This window comes from Pseudophryne corroboree, chromosome 5 (genome assembly GCF_028390025.1).
Source record: "Pseudophryne corroboree isolate aPseCor3 chromosome 5, aPseCor3.hap2, whole genome shotgun sequence".
In the NCBI taxonomy this organism is placed as follows: domain Eukaryota; kingdom Metazoa; phylum Chordata; class Amphibia; order Anura; family Myobatrachidae; genus Pseudophryne; species Pseudophryne corroboree.
In genome coordinates, this window is record NC_086448.1 from 220719214 (window position 1) to 220741338 (window position 22125).

At 44.1% G+C, this 22125-nt stretch overlaps 1 long non-coding RNA gene across 1 annotated transcript in view; it reads left to right on the forward strand.

The window, feature by feature from the left end:
• The first annotated feature begins 2259 nt into the window (after positions 1-2259).
• Positions 2260-22125, forward strand: part of LOC134928947 (uncharacterized) — a 43578-nt gene continuing 23712 nt past the window's right edge. Inside the window, exons 1-2 of the long non-coding RNA XR_010178148.1 lie at positions 2260-3541; positions 5490-5567. This is a non-coding gene — a long non-coding RNA (uncharacterized LOC134928947). The remainder of the gene's footprint in view (positions 3542-5489; positions 5568-22125) is intronic.

The following is a 22125-nucleotide window of genomic DNA, read 5'->3' on the forward strand; positions in this document are numbered from 1 at the left end:
ATGACCTGTCTCGACTATATACCAACAGCAGGATCACCACATTTTTTCTTCAATCATCTCTTTACTTTTTCTTCTTGCTTCTTTACTGGATCTTTTTCTTATGTGCCGTTTTTCCCTGACATTCCGAAAAATGTATACATTTTATTATTAACAAGGATCTATATTCCCAATAGCAGTCCAGTCCATTGACCCATTGAGGTCTCATTAACACAAGCCCTGCTTGTGCTGGTTGGATAGGATTTGGGTGTAGAGCCACAGTGTCTGCATCCCCCTACAAGTCTATTAGAATAGACTAACCAGAACATTTCCAATTTTTTTCAATCAAGTAATTAATTAATTGGGTTATCTTTCATACTTGCTTTAGTTTTCGACTCATATTTAATCAGCCATACCATTGGTGATACGTTATCTTTAAGAGACATATGTGGGCTGATCTATATGTGTGTACACAGATACCATTACATTCTTACTGATTAACTGTGGTATAATATGAAAGTGTGGATCTTTTCTTAAAATAATTAGATAATAAAAGTTATGTTTTAATATTTTCATATAAACAAATCAATACAAGAGTGCACCCACACAAGAGTCTTCTGTAAACAAATTTTCTTCTGAGTACACATCTGTACAGCATAAGCACTATACATAATTAAGAGTTTATATCTGATGTTTCCAAATTGGACATAAATATTGTACAATCTTACCTAAGGCAGGTACAAACAACTGGATAAATCTCTGAAAATTCTGACAATTCTTACAGTCTCCATAATTTTTGCAATAGCATTAGAGCATCAAGACCAGATGACAATGAACTATAAAATGGGATTTTTATTTAAGGAAAGAGAAGTAAAGATATGAAAGTGTGCAGAAGACATGTTTGAGATTATAAACCAATTAGGGAAATATTCAGCACTTAAAATGATTTGGGACAAAATTATCATATTACCAGTGGATACAAATAAAGTTGTAATGTGGGCCAAATCATTAAAGTACCGAGGTAAAGATATTGGATTAAAGCGGTTTGTTTATACCAGACTTAATCTTATGCCAGCGATAAAGTTCAGTAAGCAGAAATAAATATTTGGCTAAAATGTTATATTTTAATTGTTGGCACAATGGGGCAGATGTATTAACCTGGAGACGGCATAAGGAAGTGATAAACCAGTGATATGTGCAAGGTGATAAAGGCACCAGCCAATCAGATCCTAACTGTTAATTTACATATCGGAGCTGATTGGCTGGTGCCTCTATCACCTTGCACATATCACTGGTTTATCACTTCCTTATGCCTTCTCCAGGTTAATACATCTGCCCCAATGAACCTAAAAATAATTTTATCCCATAAACTAAGTATATCTTTTAATCATCAATTTTCTTATTACATCTAATACAGAAACTAACTACACAATTGTTATGGAAAGTTTGTACATTGATATTCAGCTATAAACATTACGGACTACAACTGATAGCAGACATTTGCACTGCCAAGCATCCACTTATACCTTTAGCTGCTTAAATTCACATATAATTGTTTACAGTGATAGACTGAAACTTCAGTGGTGGCATTGGAAACACAGATAGCGAATTGATTAAAGGGTATTATGGGAACAGACATACTAATGCATCGTATTTGAGACTGTATCAGGGCAATATTTTATATTTATGGTTCTTTTCTTGCATTTTCCATCAGTTTATCATACTGCCCGTTAATACATTCTATCACTTCATAGTATCCTAGGTCACAAAACCAGGATTGCGGTTTCCAGTTTGACAATTAAAAAAAAAAAATGCTTTTTTGGTGTGAGTTTTAAAAACACATAAAAGGGCAATGTTTGGAAATACATCTGTTCTGAATGACAATTGTATGGTAGCTCTAACGATATTTAATATACAGTTTTCGGTTGCTTTTTTGCACTTATGAGTGCACTGTAGCCTGGAGAAAATGCTACACTTTGTGACCAGTGTGGGCACTAAAATGTATTAACAGTACAAGGGGCGATTTTCCTTCTCCCAACTTTTTAACTCCTCTTTGGTCTATGGAAAATCATGATGGTGGGTAGACTGACTCTGAGAACTCATAATTATATTATATATTAGTACAGCTATGTGTAACCCAGATAAATAAAACAATATTAAAATATAGAGACAAGTGTAACTTCTAAATACAAATATGTATATAACTTTAATGATAGTGTGCTATATGATATTGTTATAATGTACATGCATGCATATATATATATATTGAACAAAAAAGTATGGATATGCAACGCAGGGAACAGGAGAACTTTCTAGAGCGGGGGTGTCTCGAGGAATGGGACTTTTCCCTGCTGGGAAGGGAGCGTGAGCCAGCAGAAACGGACTACATACGGGACCCGAAGTAACGGCTGAAAAAGACAGTTGGTGCGAGCGGCAGTGCTGAGGGAGAGCACAGCAGCAGCAGCAGATGAGGCGGATAGAGAAAGAGGGATATGTGGAGACACTACCGGCGGTGGTGGTATTGAAGGAGTAGAGAACGGCAGCGGCAGCAGCGGTACAGTGAGGTCAGGTATCTGACAGGTACCCGTAGCAACGCACCTGCAGAGGAGGTCGGTGAGGTGATTGTGCTCAGTGCCCGTGTCCCTGAACTACACGTCAGATAAGTCAAGACTAGTGTGGATGAAGAGAGTCGGGGGAGTACTTACATATACACAGTGACTGACACTAAAGAGAGAGGCGGAGAAGAGGGGAGGATCAAAGGATAAAGTACATCAATAGGGGACCAGATTATAGTTAATACCTGGTAGCCCAATTCATAGCCCTCTATGCACGGGGACAGGCTGCTAACGGTGATAGCAGTGGAGAAGTAGTTTTGCCTCGTATTTGGATATGGCACTCTGAACATTTACATATTGAATGTGATACCATTAACACAGGGAGACTGAGCGGTATACACAAATGCATTACTGGAAGTCATATCAGGAGGAAGAGGACTAAGTCATTTATGAGCTGCAGCCTAAATATACAGATGTTAATAAGTTATTGACTACTCAGAGTAGAAAGAGAGCACTACTCCCTCTCGACTGTTCACAGGTCAATAGGAAAGGGAGTATGATGGACATTAATGATCAGCGTCAGTGAAACCAACCCCCAGGTTACAAGGATCTCCTCCCCCCCTGCCAGAAATTGTATGGATGGACGAGGGGTGTGCCACTTTAGCAAAACCACTCTCCGAGCCGCGAGAGGTAGAAACACAATGCACCTATATTGATACCCCCTTCTAGCGAGTAGACACCACTATACCACTGACCCACCAAGTAGTCATTTGACTAAGACAATTTGAACTATATGACCTTGGAAGCCCAGTGGTGAAGTACTCCCTGAAAGAGTGTCCTTCATTGGCCTTAGCGACAAAGTAATCACTTACATCATCAGTCTGCTGACTACAAGAGGTGATCGTTTTGCTTACTAGTGTACCGCTGAGGAAATATCACAGCTATACTACTGGAGATAGTTAAGTTGAGCAGAAGACTGATGGATAATACGAATAAACCAAGACTACCAGGTAAACCAGAACACTGTTAGAGTGTGAACTAATTTACCAGGGCCCCAACAGTGCACTAAATAACTCTGAGTACCCGGGTCACTCATATATATAGTATTACTATTATTTTGTTTTTTTGTATTGCATGCAAATCTGTTTGTATAGGCCCATAGAGAGGGATTAGCGGGGAAAACCCTACTGCATGTTATTGAGTGTTTCATAAGAGTTATTGGTCATATGCTATTCATTTGCAACATAATAAAACCTGTTATACTTACCATCACTGAGTCGAAGTGAAAGAAGGATCCAAAGAACCTAGAGGGAAAAGGAGAGAAAGGTATAAGGTATGCTAGTGTATATAAATAGCACAACATACTGATCACACATACATACACTAACTAACGGCAGGGCTTACCCAAACAAGCCCGGGTTTACAAATTGGTTTGGGTGGAGGCACAAGATATTCATAGTTATTTTCACTTAACGGTAACCCCCAGATAACTATCAGCTTAGAGAGAAGGGGTTACATATGCAAAGCATGCCTGGATTTCACCAACACATCTCATGCTTACCATGCCAAAAATTGGGATAAATTATACACTCCCTAGATTTGTACCAATGACAAGCATAGATTATGCTAAACCCCGCTCATTTCAAGCTACAAAAATTAGGAATGTCGCACTAACTAAGAACTGCTGTCGGGTTTAAGCTTGTTGTAATACAGTATTTCTTTGTTAGTGATATATATGATACTTTCCCCTTTCTACTTATCAAGAAGCTAGTAAATAAAGGTTTATGAGCTGTAATTAAAATGCCTCAAGGAAAGCAAACACACTAATATAAGTATATTTATAGAAATTGATATGTATATCCCTCAATCTATAAATATGCAGTATACATAACATAAGTGTGACTCTGGGAAGTAGTCAGTCATGACACAGTTTGCTTGTAAGTGGATAAGGTAACAGAATGTTGAAATATCACTTTAGATCTTCCCTTCTATGTCCAAGCTAAAGCTGCCATGTAGCTAAACTAGACTTACATGACAAGTAAGAACACACACTGTGACAAGAGTTTATTCCTATTTATGCAATATAATTCATTTAAAACAAACACAACAAATAATAATATGCTTGGATAATAATGCAGACTGCCCGAAAACTTGAATCAGTAACAAAAACAGGATCAGTATGAAATGCAATCCATTTCCATTGTTATTCTGTTTCCATAGCCCTTCAGGGTGAGTTTTCTCTATTTTTGAAAGAAAGTTCAGATACTGTACATTCTACCCCTATTTGCCTGCTTACAGCCAGTATGCAATAGTACCCTTTGTGGGGGATGTGGTTAATTTGCCAGCTGTCGGGATCCCAGCGGTCAGGATACCAATGCTGGTAGTAATCTCCTGCTACAGCTTGCACCACGTAAAGTATTCACTAGCACTTCCCAGATCAAAAGAGCACCCTTCAGAGCTGCAACACTGTTCACTGTTACATTGATTATTGCAACAAACGTGGATTATGGATTATATTCCGACGAATAGTGAATCCTTCTAAATTGCTCTATCATCTAGTGGCTAAAACCAAGTTTAGACCTTTTTGGGGTTTTATATATATATCCCGGTTCAAATTGCTCTTGATGTCATACTGGGATCTTTTATCTCACCCTGAACTCATGTGTGCCGGAACTATATTCCAGGGACATTTGTATGTTGGTCATAGTGATATCGTATATATGGTTCTTGCTAATGTACTGAGATATTACTGTAACATTTGAAAAGTCATTCATATTATTTGATATGCTGAATGATTGTGACTAATTCTACTGAAAGTTATTATATTAAAATGATAAGTTTTCAGATTGCATTCATCGTATTCTACGCTCTATTATTGCATTTATGTAATTTAAATAAAATGCTTCAGAGAGGCCTTAAATGCCATATTCCTGACTGGGCTGTGCTTCTCATCTATAGCTTCGAAAACCACCAGTGAATCTGTAGTAGAGACCGTAACCTGATCACTTGGACAAAGAACTGAGAGATCCAGATCAGGTCAGTAAATTACCTCCATAACTCTAACTGCACATGGCAGGATATCACATTTGGTGTCACTAAGAACAGAATTCGGAGCCTAAAAGAAGTACACAGCCAAAAAGATGTCCACAGAACAAGCAGCCCCAGTGGCGGGGCCATCAGGCGACGGGCAACAACAGTCACCTGTACCAATGGTGCAGATCATCTCAATCACTATGCCCTACTACTTCGGGGCCTCATGACTCCCAACCTACAGTGGTGAGGTCCACAGCAAAGATGGCAGCACCCTGGCCAACTTCAAGAACAAACTACAGTCCATGTCCCAATTATACCCCCTGAGTGACCAGCAACAAGTCGAAGTTCTGACAGGCCAATTGAAAGGGTTGGCTCTCAGGCAAGTCCCATCATGGCCACAGGAAAAAAGGAAAAATGTGGACCAAGTCCTGAAGAGGTTAGCTACTACCTTTGATACACAGACAATCCCTGACTTAAAAAGGAGGTTCTACGAACACAAGCAACAACCGGGAGAGTCCCTCCGAGATTTTGCATTTAGCTTACAGAAAGCACTTAAAGCAATAATGGCCATTGATGCAGAAGAATTCCGAAATACCGAGGAGGCCCTAGTGACACAGTTTATCGAAGGATCAGCCAGTGAATGGATCCAATCGCAGTTATGAATGCTGAGACTGCAAATGAAAGACAGAGCATTCTTGGAATTCAAAGAAGCAGCAATCAGGGTGATAAGCAGTGTTGTAACTAGGCATTTTAGCGCTGTGTGCAAGAGACGGCATTGGTGCCCTCCCCCCATGCAAGATAGGGGCAGTGCGCGTCATAGGCAGCAAAAATTGTATAGGGGTGTGGCTTCATGGCGAAGGGGCATGGCTACGAAAGAATACCAATACATACTACGGTGCACAGTAGTCTCCATTATTCAAATTACGCTGCACAGTAGCGCCACTACACCAGGTAGAGCCACTTTTACACATTACGGCAGACAGTCCCCCTTTTACACATTACGGCAGACAGGGTCCCCCTTTTACACATTACGGCAAACAGCATCCCCCTCTTACACATTACGGCAGACAGCATCCCCTTTTTACACATTACGGCAGACAGCGCCCCCCTTTTTACACATTACAGCAGACAGCGTCCCCCTTTTTACACATTACGGCAGACAGCGTCCCCCTTTTACACATTATGGCAGACAGCATCCCCTTTTACACATTACGGCAGACAGCATCCCATTTTACACATTACGGCAGACAGCATCCCCTTTTTACACATTACAGCAGACAGCGTCCCCCTTTTACACACTACGGCAGACAGCATCCCCCTTTTTACACATTACAGCAGACAGCATCCCCTTTTTACACATACGGCAGACAGTCCCCCTTTTTACACATTACGGCAGACAGTGTCCCATTTTTTACACATTACGGCAGACAGCTTCCCCCTTTTTACACATTGCGGCAGGCAGCGTCCCCCTTTTTACACATTACGCCAGAAAGAATCCCCTTTTTACACATTACGGCAGACAGCGTTCCCCTTTTTAAACACTACAGCAGACAGCACCCCCCTTTTTACACATTACAGCAGACAGCATCCCCTTTTTACACATACGGCAGACAGTCCCCCTTTTTACACATTACGGCAGACAGTGTCCCATTTTTTACACATTACGGCAGACAGCATCCCCCTTTTTACACATTACGACAGACAGAATCCCCTTTTTACACATTAGGGCAGACAGCGTCCCCCTTTTTAAACATAATGGCAGATAGCGTCCCCTTTTACACATTACGGCAGACAGCGTCCCCTTTTACACATTACAGCAGACAGCGTCCCCTTTTTTACACATTACGGCAGACCGTGTCCCCCTTTTTACACATTACGGCAGACAGAATCCCCTTTTTACACATTATGGCAGACAGCATCCCCCTTTTTACACATTACGGCAGACAGCGTCCCCCTTTTTACACATTACGGCTGTCAACGTCCCCCTCTCTACACATTACGGCAGGCAGCATTCCCCTTTTTACACATTACGGCAGACAGAATCTCCTTTTTACACATTAGGGCAGACAGCGCCCCCTTTTTAAACATTACGGCAGACAGCGTCCCCTTTTTACATGTTGTGGCAGACAGCGTCCCCCTTTTACACATTACAGCAGACAGCGTCCCCCTTTTTACACATTACAGCAGACAGAATCCCCTTTTTACACATTACGGCAGACAGTGTCCCCCTTTTTACACATTACGACAGACATCGTCCCCTTTTTACACATTACGGCAGACAGTGTCTCAAATAACAGACATAGGTGAACTGTAAGTGGAGGTAAGGTAAGAGAGTGCTCACAGTTTAAAGTCATATTGCTGCTTTGGTGGCTCTTTCTCCGGATTGGGATATCAAATTACGCTGCACAGTAGTGCCACTACACCAGGTAGAGCCACTTTTACACATTACGACAGACAGTCCCCCTTTTACACATTACGGCAGACAGCGTCCCCCTTTTACACATTACGGCAGACAGCATCCCCCTCTTACACATTACGGCAGACAGCGTCCCCTTTTACACACTACGGCACACAGCGTCTCCCCTTTTACACATTACAGCAGACAGCGTCCCCCTTTTACACATTACGGCAGACAGCATCCCCTTTTACACATTACGGCAGACAGCATCCCCTTTTTACACATTACGGCAGACAGCGTCCCCCTTTTACACACTATGGCAGACAGCATCCCCCTTTTTACACATTACAGCAGACAGCATCCCCTTTTGACACATATGGCAGACAGTCCCCATTTTTACACATTACGGCAGACAGTGTCCCCTTTTTGACACATTACGGCAGACAGCTTCCCTCTTTTTACACATTACGGCAGGCAGCGTCCCCCTTTTTACACATTACGCCAGCCAGAATCCCCTTTTAACACATTACGGCAGACAGCGTCCCCCTTTTACACACTACGGCAGACAGAGTCCCCCTTTTTACACATTACGGCAGACAGCGTCCCCTTTTTACACATTACGGCAGACAGTCCCCATTTTTACACATTACGGCAGACAGCGTCCCCTTTTTTACACATTACGGCAGACAGCGTCCCCCTTTTACACATTACGGAAGACAGCATCCCTTTTACACATTACGGCAGACAGCATCCCCTTTTTACACATTACGGCAGACAGCATCCCCCTTTTAAACACTACGGCAGACAGTATCCCCCTTTTTACACATTACAGCAGACAGCATCCCCTTTTGACACATATGGCAGACAGTCCCGCTTTTTACACATTACGGCAGACAGTGTCCCCTTTTTGACACATTACGGCAGACAGCTTCCCTCTTTTTACACATTACGGCAGGCAGCGTCCCCCTTTTTACACATTACGCCTGCCAGAATCCCCTTTTTACACATTACGGCAGACAGCGTCCCCCTTTTACACACTATGGCAGACAGAGTCCCCCTTTTTACACATACGGCAGACAGTCCCCCTTTTTACACATTACGGCAGACAGTGTCCCCTTTTTTACACATTACGGCAGACAGCTTCCCCCTTTTTACACATTAAGGCAGGCAGCGTCCCCCTTTTTACACATTACGCCAGACAGAATCCCCTTTTTACACATTACGGCAGACAGCGTTCCCCTTTTTAAACATTACAGTAGATAGCATCCCCCTATTACACATTACGGCAGGCAGCGTCCTTTTTTTTATACATTACCGCAGACAGTTCTCCTTTTTACACATTACGGCAGACAGCATCTCCTTTTTACACATTACGGCAGACAGCGTCCCCCTTTTAAACACTACGGCAGACAGAGTCCCCTTTTTACACATTACGGCAGACAGCATCCCCCTTTTTACACATTACGGCAGACAGTCCCCTTTTTACACATTACGGCAGGCAACATCCCCTTTTTACACATTACAACAGACAGAATCCCCTTTTTACACATTACGGCAGACAGTGTCCCCCTTTTTAAACATAATGGCAGATAGCATCCCCCTTTTACACATTACGGCAGATAGCGTCCCCTTTTTTACACATTACGGCAGACAGCATCCCCCTTTGAAACACATTACGGCAGACAGAATCCCCTTTTTACACATTATGGCTGACAGCATCCCCCTTTTTACACATTACGGCAGACAGCGTCCCCCTTTTTACACATTACGGCTGACAGCGTCCCCCTTTTTACACATTACGGCAGGCAGCATCCCCCTTTTTACACATTACGGCAGACAGAATCTCATTTTTACACATTAGGGCAGACAGCGCCCCCCTTTTTAAACATTACGGCAGACAGCGTCCCCTTTTTACACATTACAGCAGCCAGCGTCCCCCTTTTACACGTTATGGCGGACAGAATCCCCTTTTTTACACATTACGGCAGACAGTGTCCCCCTTTTTACACATTACGACAGACAGTGTCCCCTTTTTATGTATTACGGCAGACAGTGTCCCCAATAATAGACATAGGTGAACTGTAAGTGGAGGTAAGGTAAGAGAGTGCTCACAGTTTGAAGTCATATTGCTGCTTTGGTGGCCCCTTCTCCGGATTGGGATATCACTTAGCAGGTGATTGCTAGGGTAGTGGCTTCATTATGTCTCCCTGTGCAGCTTCTCCCTGAAGCCCATGCGTCTAGACGTTTGAGCCAGCGCGGGTGCAGAGACTTAGGGATAGCCGCCGGGGATACACATTACGGCAGACAGCGTCCCCCTTTTAAGCACTACGGCAGACAGTTTCCCCCTTTTTACACATTACGGCAGACAGCATCCCCCTTTTTACACATTACGGCAGACAGTCCCCTTTTTACACATTACGGCAGACAGCGTTCCCCTTTTTACACATTACGGCAGGCAACATCCCCCTTTTTACACATTACAACAGACAGAATCCCCTTTTTACACATTACGGCAGACAGTGTCCCCCTTTTTAAACATAATGGCAGATAGCATCCCCCTTTTACACATTACGGCAGATAGCGTTCCCTTTTTTACACATTACGGCAGACAGCATCCCCCTTTTTACACATTACGGCAGACAGAATCCCCTTTTTACACATTATGGCAGACAGCATCCCCCTTTTTACACATTACGGCAGACAGCGTCCCCCTTTTTACACATTACGGCTGACAGCATCCCCCTTTTTACACATTACGGCAGGAAGCATCCCCCTTTTTACACATTACGGCAGACAGAATCTCATTTTTACACATTAGGGCAGACAGCGCCCCCCTTTTTAAACATTACGGCAGACAGCGTCCCCTTTTTACACATTACAGCAGCCAGCGTCTCCCTTTTACACGTTATGGCGGACAGAAGCCCCTTTTTTACACATTACGGCAGACAGTGTCCCCCTTTTTACACATTACGACAGACAGCATCCCCTTTTTATGTATTACGGCAGACAGTGTCCCCAATAACAGACATAGGTGAACTGTAAGTGGAGGTAAGGTAAGAGAGTGCTCACAGTTTGAAGTCATATTGCTGCTTTGGTGGCCCCTTCTCCGGATTGGGATATCACTTAGCAGGTGATTGCTAGGGTAGTGGCTTCATGATGTCTCCCTGTGCAGCTTCTCCCTGAAGCCCATGCGTCTAGACGTTTGAGCCAGCGCGGGTGCAGAGACTTAGGGATAGCCGCCGGGGATACACATTATGGCAGACAGCGTCCCCCTTTTTACACATTACGGCAGACAGAATCCCCTTTTTACACATTATGGCAGACAGCATCCCCCTTTTTACACATTACGGCAGACAGCGTCCCCCTTTTTACACATTACGGCTGACAGCGTCCCCCTTTTTACACATTACGGCAGGCAGCATTCCCCTTTTTACACATTACGGCAGATAGAATGTCCTTTTTACACATTAGGGCAGACAGCACCCCCCTTTTTAAACATTACGGCAGCCAGCGTCCCCCTTTTACACGTTATGGCGGACAGCATCCCCCTTTTACACATTACAGCAAACAGCGTCCCCCTTTTTGAACATTACAGCAGACAGAATCACCTTTTTACACATTACGGCAGACAGTGTCCCCCTTTTTACACATTACGACAGACAACGTCCCCTTTTTACATATTACGGCAGACAGTGTCCCCAATAACAGACATAGGTGAACTGTAAGTGGAGGTAAGGTAGGAGAGTGCTCACAGTTTGAAGTCATATTGCTGCTTTGGTGGCTCCTTATCCGGATTGGGATATCCCTTAGCAGGTGATTGCTAGGGTAGCTGCTTCATGATGTCTCCCTGTGCAGCTCCTCCTTGTAGCCCATGCGTCTAGACGTTTGAGCCAGCGCGGGTGCAGAGACTTAGGGATAGCCGCCAGTGCCTGCAGCCTCAGCGCTACACTGCGGCGCTGTCAGTGACGGGCGGCAATGCAGTGCAGCAGTTGAGGAATAAGTTCCGATCTGCGGCGGGGGGCCCCTTCTTAGAGTCGGAGACGGGGGCCCGGGGTACCTACCCCCCTGTGATCTCCCTTAATCCGGCACTGTGGGGTGGGTGGGGAGCGGCTACACCATCCTGCAACAGTGCCACGGAGAACACAGCATGGAGAGACAACAAGCTACAGCACCCGGCTGCCAATCTATATTACACGCTGACAAGGTTGCCAGGTGCTGCAGCTTGTCGGCTGCACGCTGGTTTCTCTAGTGCGGTGCAGCTCTGTGCGACGTGTGTGGGTCAGCGGATGCACCTACAGCGCAGATGCGCTGTGGGCAACGCACCGTTGGCCCACACGTAGTTACGGCACTGGTGATAAGCACCACCAACAAATATAACCCATAGTTCCCTGAACTACTGGAGTCCGGTTAATATGCACACCCACCAGGAACCACGTGCTTGAGTCCAGGAAAGGAAACAAAGAGCAAAGACACTGCGTTACAAGGTGCCCAGTCCTTATCTGCGGACCCAGTTCAAGCTTTGAGAAGACAACTGGAGGACTTAATGATGGGGATGGCTGAGATGCATCAAGTATTGTGCAACATGGTGAGAAAATGGTCCCCTAGTCCTATTGAGTGTAGATGGAGGACAGAGCAAAGATGACCATCTGATGAATGGCAAATATGCCCAGAAGAAATGGGAGTTGACCAACGGACCAGTTTGATGGCCAAGGGTGACCAATCTGCAGATGATGCCAGAGAGCGTGCCACATGGAAAGAAATTGCAGCCACTCGGAGGATTTAAATGCCAACTTCCTGAGGCCATGGGTCAACCCTCGGAGGGGGGGACCAAGAAGAGTAGATCCTGACCCTGAATGCTGGGAGCCCCAGTACATTGGACAGTGCTCGATGATTCCGGTCACCATCGATGGTGTTGAGACACAGACGATGCTGGATACCATTTAACAGATCACCACCATACAGCTTGCAACCTTCCAGCAGCATTGGGGGAATGGGACAGTTATTGTTGCCTCCACCCTCCTGGCTTCAGCTTATCGCTAGCAACGGTCTTGAGATCTCTTGCATTGGCTATTGGTAAGTGGATATAAAGTTTATAGAAATGCTTCTACCACGGCAAGGCTGCCTGTGACCGAGGTGTGTAATGAGGATGCACCTCCGATTATTCTAGGGATGAATGTTCTGCAGAAGTGCCCAGGAAAACCTATGTCCGCGTTGCAAGGAGAATTGTCAAAAACAACATTGTGTGGTCAGTGTTCTTTAAGAAGGACTATTAAAGTGCTGCAGTGACATCAAAGGTTCATGTGTACCAGTGAAATCAGGAAAGTACGACTTACAGACAGCAAACCCGTCAAGCTATGTTCCAACTTAAAGACTATCTTGTGGGGCAAGACCCGTTGCATGCCGAATGGAAGAGGTTACGAATCCCTGATCGAACCATGTCTGATTTCAGCAAAGCATGACGTAGTGGTGGCTGGAACATTGGTGGCTGAGGTGAAAGGGAGAGCCCCGGTGTGAATCCTTAACCCGTACAACTACACATTGAAACTATACTGGAACCAGCACTAGCCAAGCTTTTGTAGACCACCTTTCAGGGTGTAATTCACCCAGCCATGCAAGGCTGACAGCAGAATGGGTACAGGGGGTACAGCATCCAAGACTAGCTGGGTTCCTGATGGTGGGAGGAATTCCAGATTGGGGATGCCCACACCACAGAGGACCAGAGACAAGGGTTCTGCAAGTCATGCATGGGAACACAGAAACTTTCAGCCAGAGTCCAGCTGACTTAGGGGCTGTCACGGACATACATCACCAGATCCTTACGGGAGATGTGCTCCTTATTAAAGATTTTCTTTGGTGTTAACTGCGCACTGAGGCCCTCTAGTGTTCGGATGAGCTGCTGCACTTAAAGGTGACCAACCTAAATACCAGCAAACATAAAATTAATTCTATTAGTGCTGCGCTCAATCCTAGTGTGTCAATGAAAATAGTGAGTGTTGATCATTTATAATGTTTAGTTGTTTCAGAAATTGTACCCTTGTTCCTCCTCCCCCTTCTCCTTCAGTGATGTACCCTAAAATGGGAGCTTTGTATGGCACAAATTTATAAGTAGGAAAAAAACCCCAACGACCGGCATATATGTATAAAAAATGATTGACCAAATAGATCCTTTTGAGCACTGTTAATAGCTTTTTATTTTTTGATAGTCCGCTTAAAGTCCGCTTGAAATAGAAGTCTCTTAAATAAACTGTATATAGCCCAATCTCTAATGTCGGATTGCGGCGTCCCGCAAATCCATTAAATGTCAAGTCTATCAAAACTTCATGTGCACAAAAATGTCCAGCTGTAGAAAAAAAGAGAATCACCGGTCTTCACGTTCAAAGGAGCCTCAGGTTAACAATAAGAGAAATAGAAATGGAGGGGGATCCGGACTGGTTCCTGCTATCCAAACCCCGTCACCCGTGGTGCGTCCTGGTGCAGCCGTCCCCTGGGCGCCGGTCGGTCCGGTAGTGGAACCTGTCTAGGGCTGGGGGAGACTCCGAGTGCGCTCTGCAGAGCCGCACACTTTGTAACCCCCTGCCGCCTACGGACACTCACCTGTCTTCCCTTCTCGTTCGTCACCGAGGCTCCACCAACGACTTCCTCCTTCTTCTCCTCGTCCCGCGGTTGCTTGGTTACACAGTCGCGTCCCGGACTTCCTGGTCACGTGACCCGGTTGTTTTCAGGTGATCCAGCATTGTCTACTCCGTGCATAGATGTAGAAGTGATGTAGAATTAAAATCAGTAGATGCCTCCAACGCGTTTCAGCCTTTGTTAGGCCTTCCTCTGGGAGCAGTGGGTGCTTGATAAGTGGCCAGTAGGATCTTATATAGGGTGCCTCATTTCCATACTTTGGTCATGTGATCTCGATACAGTGTTCCTATTGGTTTACCCTCTACCCTCATTTTAATGTATCCTGAAATCCCTAAGATGAATTGAAACTATGTTTCCTGTAAATAAATTCAGAATCGCCTTGTCTTATCTGCTTACATGGTTTATGGCTGTCGCAGATTCTGATTATTGTTAGATCCCTGGTGGTTGGTTATCCTGCCACTAGTAAATGTATTTATAATAAAGTTTGGGTTTGCAATTGTTAGCTTTGTGTTCCCTGGTGGTTGGTTGTCCTGCCACTAATAAATGTATTTAGAACAAAGTTTGCGTTTTCAATTGCTAGCTTTGTGTTCCCGTCACTTTTTACATATCACCGATTTTACTTCATTGTCTTTATTGAGGCCAAAGGGAGTGAGTGTTTTCATTTCGTACATCCATTTGAGTTCTGTTCTGTTAATTTTTGCAGTGTAGTCTCCTCCCCTCCAGTTATGTTGTACTTCTTGAATTCCTATAAATGTCAGTGTTCGGGGGTCGCTCTCATGGTGGTCTTTAAAATGTTTTGACACATTATGTTCCTCCAGCCCTCTTTTGATGTTTCTAATGTGTTCACTTACTCTTGTTTTGAGTGGGCGTACGGTGCGGCCCACATACTGTTTTCCGCACCCACATTCTAACATATATATTACCCCTTTGCTGTTGCATGTCAATCTTTCCCTAATGTTAAAGACCTTGAGTGTATTATTTGAGCTGAAACTAGTCACCGGTTTGGTGCTGAGGTGCCCTCTATTTCTGCAGCCTAGACAAGTTCCACAGTAGTAGAAACCTGCTTTGGGTTTGGATTGGTTGATGTGTGTTTGTATCATTCTACTTGGTTGTATATGACTATGTACCAATTTCTGCTTCAAATCAGGTGCTTTCCGAAAAATGATTCTAGGTGTGGTGCCCAGGACTTCATTAAGAGTGTCGTCCTCCATAAGTAGGGGCCAGTGTTTTTTGAATATACGTTGTAGAGATTTGGACTGTTGCGTGTAGTCTGTGACAAAGGTGACCTTCTCTGTGTATTCCCTCTCTTTCTTGTTTTTGTATGTGAGTAACTGTTCTCTGTCTATTTCTCCTACTTGTTCATATGCCCCTTTGATTTCCTCCTCTTTGTAGTGCTTCTCCCTGAAGTCTGTCAATAATCTCTCTCCTTGTACTAGATAATCTGATTTTTTTGAGCAATTCCTTCGTAATCTTGTGAATTGCCCTTTGGGAATTGACTTTAGCCAGTTAGGATGGTGTCCACTACTTGATAGGATATAGCTGTTTACTAGAGATGAGCGCCTGAAATTTTTCGGGTTTTGTGTTTTGGTTTTGTGTTCGGTTCCGCGGCCGTGTTTTGGGTTCGACCGCGTTTTGGCAAAACCTCACCGAATTTTTTTTGTCGGATTCGGGTGTGTTTTGGATTCGGGTGTTTTTTTCAAAAAACCCTAAAAAACATCTTAAAACATTGAATTTGGGGGTCATTTTGATCCCATAGTATTATTAACCTCAATAACCATAATTAACACTCATTTTCAGTCTATTCTGAACACCTTACACCTCACAATATTATTTTTAGTCCTAAAATTTGCACCGAGGTCGCTGGATGACTAAGCTCAGCGACCCTAGTGGCCGACACAAACACCGGGCCCATCTAGGAGTGGCACTGCAGTGTCACGCAGGATGTCCCTTCCAAAAAACCCTCCCCAAACAGCACATGACGCAAAGAAAAAAAGAGGCGCAATGAGGTAGCTGTGTGAGTAAGATTAGCGACCCTAGTGGCCGACACAAACACCGGGCCCATCTAGGAGTGGCACTGCAGTGTCACGCAGGATGTCCCTTCCAAAAAACCCTCCCCAAACAGCACATGACGCAAAGAAAAAAAGAGGCGCAATGAGGTAGCTGACTGTGTGAGAAAGATAAGCGACCCTAGTGGCCGACACAAACACCGGGCCCATCTAGGAGTGGCACTGCAGTGTCACGCAGGATGTCCCTTCCAAAAAACCCTCCCCAAACAGCACATGACGCAAAGAAAAAAAGAGGCGCAATGAGGTAGCTGTGTGAGTAAGATTAGCGACCCTAGTGGCCGACACAAACACCTGGCCCATCTAGGAGTGGCACTGCAGTGTCACGCAGGATGTCCCTTCCAAAAAACCCTCCCCAAACAGCACATGACGCAAAGAAAAAAAGAGGCGCAATGAGGTAGCTGACTGTGTGAGAAAGATAAGCGACCCTAGTGGCCGACACAAACACCGGGCCCATCTAGGAGTGGCACTGCAGTGTCATGCAGGATGTCCCTTCCAAAAAACCCTCCCCAAACAGCACATGACGCAAAGAAAAAAAGAGGCGCAATGAGGTAGCTGACTGTGTGAGAAAGATAAGCGACCCTAGTGGCCGACACAAACACCGGGCCCATCTAGGAGTGGCACTGCAGTGTCACGCAGGATGTCCCTTCCAAAAAACCCTCCCCAAACAGCACATGACGCAAAGAAAAATAAAAGAAAAAAGAGGTGCAAGATGGAATTGTCCTTGGGCCCTTCCCACCCACCCTTATGTTGTATAAACAAAACAGGACATGCACACTTTAACCAACCCATCATTTCAGTGACAGGGTCTGCCACACGACTGTGACTGAAATGACGGGTTGGTTTGGACCCCCACCAAAAAAGAAGCAATTAATCTCTCCTTGCACAAACTGGCTCTACAGAGGCAAGATGTCCACCTCATCATCATCCTCCGATATATCACCGTGTACATCCCCCTCCTCACAGATTATCAATTCGTCCCCACTGGAATCCACCATGTCAGCTCCCTGTGTACTTTGTGGAGGCAATTGCTGCTGGTCAATGTCTCCGCGGAGGAATTGATTATAATTCATTTTAATGAACATCATCTTCTCCACATTTTCTGGATGTAACCTCGTACGCCGATTGCTGACAAGGTGAGCGGCGGCACTAAACACTCTTTCGGAGTACACACTTGTGGGAGGGCAACTTAGGTAGAATAAAGCCAGTTTGTGCAAGGGCCTCCAAATTGCCTCTTTTTCCTGCCAGTATAAGTACGGACTGTGTGACGTGCCTACTTGGATGCGGTCAATCATATAATCCTCCACCATTCTATCAATGGTGAGAGAATCATATGCAGTGACAGTAGACGACATGTCCGTAATGGTTGTCAGGTCCTTCAGTCCGGACCAGATGTCAGCATCAGCAGTCGCTCCAGACTGCCCTGCATCACCGCCAGCGGGTGGGCTCGGAATTCGGATTTGGGATTTCGAAGAATGCACAGTTCTTTGCTGTGCTGCTTTTGCCAGCTTGAGTCTTTTCATTTTTCTAGCGAGAGGCTGAGTGCTTCCATCCTCATGTGAAGCTGAACCACTAGCCATGAACATAGGCCAGGGCCTCAGCCGTTCCTTGCCACTCCGTGTGGTAAATGCCATATTGGCAAGTTTACGCTTCTCCTCCGACAATTTTATTTTAGGTTTTGGAGTCCTTTTTTTTCTGATATTTGGTGTTTTGGATTTGACATGCTCTGTACTATGACATTGGGCATCGGCCTTGGCAGACGACGTTGCTGGCATTTCATCGTCTCGGCCATGACTAGTGGCAGCAGCTTCAGCACGAGGTGGAAGTGGATCTTGATCTTTCCCTAATTTTGGAACCTCAACTTTTTTGTTCTCCATATTTTATAGGCAGAACTAAAAGGCACCTCAGGTAAACAATGGAGATGGATGGATTGGATACTAGTATACAATTATGGACGGACTGCCACGGTTAGGTGGTATAAAAAAACCACGGTTAGGTGGTATATAATACAATTATGGATGGACGGACTGCCTGCTGAGTTCCGACACAGAGGTAGCCACAGCCGTGAACTACCGCACTGTACACTGGTTGATAAAGAGATAGTAGTATACTCGTAACAACTAGTATGACACTATGACGACGGTATAAAGAATGAAAAAAAAACCACGGTTAGGTGGTATATATTATAATAATAATACAATTATGGATGGACGGACTGCCTGCCGACTGCCGACACAGAGGTAGCCACAGCCGTGAACTACCGCACTGTACACTGGTTGATAAAGAGATAGTAGTATACTCGTAACAACTAGTATGACACTATGACGACGGTATAAAGAATGAAAAAAAAACCACGGTTAGGTGGTATATATTATAATAATAATACAATTATGGATGGACGGACTGCCTGCCGACTGCCGACACAGAGGTAGCCACAGCCGTGAACTACCGCACTGTACACTGGTTGATAAAGAGATAGTAGTATACTTGTAACAACTAGTATGACACTATGACGACGGTATAAAGAATGAAAAAAAAACCACGGTTAGGTGGTATATATTATAATAATAATACAATTATGGATGGACGGACTGCCTGCCGACTGCCGACACAGAGGTAGCCACAGCCGTGAACTACCGCACTGTACACTGGTTGATAAAGAGATAGTAGTATACTCGTAACAACTAGTATGACACTATGACGACGGTATAAAGAAAGAAAAAAAAATACCACAGTTAGGTGGTATATATTATAATAATAATACAATTATGGATGGACGGACTGCCTGCCGACTGCCGACACAGAGGTAGCCACAGCCGTGAACTACCGCACTGTACACTGGTTGATAAAGAGATAGTAGTATACTCGTAACAACTAGTATGACACTATGACGGTATAAAGAATGAAAAAAAAACCACGGTTAGGTGGTATATATTATAATAATAATACAATTATGGATGGACGGACTGCCTGCCGACTGCCGACACAGAGGTAGCCACAGCCGTGAACTACCGCACTGTACACTGGTTGATAAAGAGATAGTAGTATACTCGTAACAACTAGTATGACACTATGACGACGGTATAAAGAAAGAAAAAAAAATACCACGGTTAGGTGGTATATATTGTAATACAATTATGGATGGACGGACTGCCTGCCGAGTTCCGACTGCCGACACAGAGGTAGCCACAGCCGTGAACTACCGCACTGTACTGTGTCTGCTGCTAATATAGACTGGTTGATAAAGAGATAGTATACAATACATACAACAATATACTACTATACTGGTGGTCAGGCACTGGTCACCACTAGTCACACTGGCAGTGGCACTCCTGCAGCAAAAGTGTGCACTGTTTAATTTTAAATTAATATAATATTATGTACTCCTGGGGGCTCCTGCTATAACAACCTGCAGTGCTCCCCAGTCTCCCCCACAATTATTATAAGCTTTGCCTTTTATACATTGATGTGCAGCACACTGGGCTGAGCTGAGTGCACACAGACTGAGTCACACTGTGTGACTGGCTGCTGCTGTGTATCGTTTTTTTTCAGGCAGAGAACGGATATAGCAGAGAACGGATATATTATATTAAAATAAATAAAAGTTAACTAACAACAACTGCACTGGTCACTGTGGTAAACTCTGTCTGACTCTGCACAATCTCTCTCTCTCTTCTAATCTAATTTCTAATGGAGAGGACGCCAGCCACGTCCTCTCCCTATCAATCTCAATGCACGTGTGAAAATGGCGGCGACGCGCGGCTCCTTATATAGAATCCGAGTCTCGCGAGAATCCGACAGCGTCATGATGACGTTCGGGCGCGCTCGGGTTAACCGAGCAAGGCGGGAGGATCCGAGTCTGCTCGGACCCGTGAAAAAAACATGAAGTTCGTGCGGGTTCGGTTTCAGAGAAACCGAACCCGCTCATCTCTACTGTTTACGTCCACGTTTTTCCTAAATGTTTTTGTGTGGAGAAAGCCTTCTTCTGCAAAAATATTTAAATCCAAAAAATTAACCTCGGTCTTACTGTAAGTGGTGGTGAATTGAAGGTTGTTGGTGTTCTTGTTCATCAGTCCTACAAATTCTTTTAGATCATTTTCCCTCCCTTTCCAAATGAAGAAAATGTCATCTATGAACCTAGTCCAGAGCACGAGATTCGCCCCCAGTCCCGGCCTCCCCCAGACAAACCGGTCCTCCCACCAGCTCATGAAGAGGTTTGCGTAGCTCGGGGCGAATCTCGTGCCCATCGCTGTGCCCTTGATCTGGAGGTAAAAGGTGCCCTCAAACCATACATAGTTGTGTTTCAAAATGTATATTATGCTGTCAATGATGAACTCCTTTTGTACCTCTGTTAAGTCTTTGTCTTGATCTAGATGGTATTTCACGCTATCTGTTCCTTGTTCATGGTCAATCACTGAATATAATGATGTGACATCAGAAGTGACTAGCCACATGTCATCTGTCCATTCCATTCCCTTTATCTTGTTAAGTATGTGTGTAGTGTCTTTCAGATAAGATTTTTGCCTTTGTACATACGGTTTTAAAAATGTGTCCAGGTATTCCGATAAGTGGGATGTCAATGAACCTATTCCTGATATTATGGGTCTCCCTGGTGGGTTCTGTGGATCTTTGTGGATTTTTGGTAAGTAATAGAAAACTGGAATTATGGGGTGTGGAGTTTGTATGTACTGATATTCATGTTTGTTTAGAATCGCCAGATCGGCTCCCTTCTGTATATGTATGTTCAAATCTCTCTGAAATGTTACTGTTGGATCTTGTTGTAGTCTCCGGTAAGTATGGGTGTCATCCAATATTCGGTTTGCTTCCTTGATGTAATCTGATTTGTTCAAAATGACTATCTCCCCCCCCTTGTCTGCTGGTTTAATTATTATTGAGTGATTGTTTTGTAAGTCTTGTAAAGATATTTTCTCTTGATTTGTCAGATTATTTCTGGTTATAGTCACATTAAGTTTCTCAATATCCCTTTCTACCATTGTCATAAATGCGTCAACTTGTGTGCCTTTCAAATGACTGGGATAAAAGGTGGATTGTGGTTTTAAATTACTATGTCTATACTCCTCCCTTTCTGTATGGTTCCTTATTGGCGCTGGTGTTGTAGTAGCAAAATACTTCTTTAGAGTTAATTTACGGGCAAATTTGTGCAGATCAAGATATGTGTTAAATTTATCTATTTGTTTTGTGGGTGCGAACTTTAGCCCCTTGTCTAGGAGTTTGAGGTCATTGTTGGTTAGTTGTACACTGCTTAGATTAAATATTCCTTTCCCTGGCTCCACTTTTTCTACGGGTGGTCTACTTTTGTTCTTTTTTCCCCCTCTAACTCCTTGTCTCGTTCTTCTAATTTGCGTTTCATTGTTTTGGTTGGTGTATTTTTCATATTGTGTCTCTCTAGATGACTGTCCCCTAAAAAAACCAGATTTGATACACATGTTTGTGTTACTTGTTGTCCTTG